The sequence below is a fragment of the Myotis davidii genome, unplaced genomic scaffold (genome assembly GCF_000327345.1).
Source record: "Myotis davidii unplaced genomic scaffold, ASM32734v1 scaffold428, whole genome shotgun sequence".
NCBI lineage: Eukaryota > Metazoa > Chordata > Mammalia > Chiroptera > Vespertilionidae > Myotis > Myotis davidii.
This window is the reverse complement of record NW_006299834.1, coordinates 33,297-35,313: the sequence shown is the minus strand read 5'-3', so window position 1 is coordinate 35,313 and position 2,017 is coordinate 33,297.

Sequence of the window (2,017 nt, the reverse complement as noted above, 5' to 3'; positions counted from 1 at the left end):
CCCGCCCCCCGCGCCGCTCCTCCTGCTCCTGCATTCCCTGCGTTTCCTATCTGAGCAGTCCAGCCAGCAGGCCAGCCGGGCGGCCCTCCCACCCAGTGGCTGATGGAAGCCAGAGCCTGCCTGCCTCTCCTGAGCCCGCCTCCAGCTCAGGAAAGCCTCTCACCCGACCCACCCAGATGGCTCCCTGCGCCTCGCCCAGGGCAGTGCCCTGTTCTGTCTCCATCTGTCCAGGGTGGCACCTTCCTTCAGGCGTTTGCGCCAATCTGGTCTAATCCCTCCCTCCTGTGAGACAGGTGTTTATCCAGCCATTCAACCAATCCTGCATGCCTACTGCGTGCCCACTGCGTGCCCACTGCATGCTCACTGCGTGCCCGCTGCGTGGGGGTGCGGGAGTGTAGACGTCACCACAGTGTGGCTTATGGCATAGGACAAAAAGCCACCGGATGACTAGGGGCAACCTTGAGCCTCCTCCAGGGTAAAGGCAGCCAGGGGAGGGGAGGCAGCCTTCGCTGGAAGACACCCTGGGGCGGGGGAGCGAGGGCGCAGGCGGGAAGCCCTTTCTAGGATTTCGGCTTCGGACTTGATCGCCAGGCGATGGGGACCCACAGGGGGCCCAGCAAGGCTCTCTCCGACCACCCGAGGGGGAAAGGTTGGTCTGCTGCCCCGTGTGGCCCCGGGGGCGGGGGAAGGAGGTGACTGACATCCTGGCCAGAGATGCCATCAGCTCCGCCTGGAGCGGTGACAGTGGAGGCGGGAGCAGCACCCACAGATGTTTCCAAAGGGGTGAGAAACCACCAGGGAGGTGAGTGGGTGCAGGTGAGGAGGTCACACGGTCTCCGCCTGGGGTGGCAGCTCTGGGAACAGCGTCCACACCCGCGATTGTGGCTCAGAGCCCCGGAGTTTGTCAGCTGGGACTCTGGCTCCCTAGGACGAGGGTAATGGCTGGCACGTAGTAGGTGCTCAGGAAATGCTGTTGGATTTGAACTGGACAGTGTCTTCTCACCAGGCTCTTCTTCACCTCGGTGGGTCTCCCCTGGCTCCCGGAGCCACAAGAGGAGCCCCTTAGCTTCTCGGCTGGGCTTTGCCCAACTCCACCCACTGCCTGCTTCACGCTGAGGTGCAGGCTCCTGTCAGTGGGAGCGCTGGTGTCGCCCTACACTGCGCAGTGCCACACTGAGGTGGCTCGCTCCACCCCATGGTACGGAACCTCTCTCCCAGGGACCAGGTGTTTTGGTTCCACCATCGAGGGTGGAGTGCCACCCTCATGGGGACCCAGTGGCCTGGGGCCTCAGTTTCCCTCTTCTGTACAACGGGCGGGGGCTTTTCCCATCCTTCTCACGCTGAGCGTCTGGGATCAGCCCCGCCCCTCCCCACTGCTGCACACGGGAAGGGTTCCAGGGAAGACGTGGGGGCGGGGCTCTGCTGGCACCAGGACCTGCTCCCCTCAGGCACAGCTTCAGGAGGGCCAGGGGGGCGACCAGGCCGCACTGCCATCCTGCCACCTGAAGACAGGGGCAAGGGCAGGGGTGGGTGAACCTGTGGGAATCCCAGAAGCTGAGGGTGGGGGCGGGGTCTGTGCCATGTGTGCAGGAGGCCTGGTTAGGCCCAGCTTGGTCATTTGACTGTATGACATGGGGCAAGTTATTTCACGTCGGAGCCTCAGTTTCCTCGGCTGGGAAATGGGAAATTCCTACTCCGAGAGGGAGCCTGGCCCAGATCAAGCATCTAAAAGCGCTGTGCACGCCTGGCCGGCAGCTCCCTTTGATGGGGTCTCAAGGGACCTGGGAGGGGGGCAGGGGCTGTAGCAACAGTTTTACTTGTCTGTCCCCTGGGAAAGCCACTCCTGGTTCCCCCAGCCCCCCAATCTAGCAGCTCCTCCAGGCCAGGGGAGGCCCATTGGAGTAGCAGGGTGGGTGGGGTCCTGCGGAGGGGCTGAAGGCTTTGTCTGCTTTCATGAGAACCACAGAGGCGTCTGCGTGAGCACAGCCTTTGTGGGAGGGGCAGGGAAGAGGGGGTG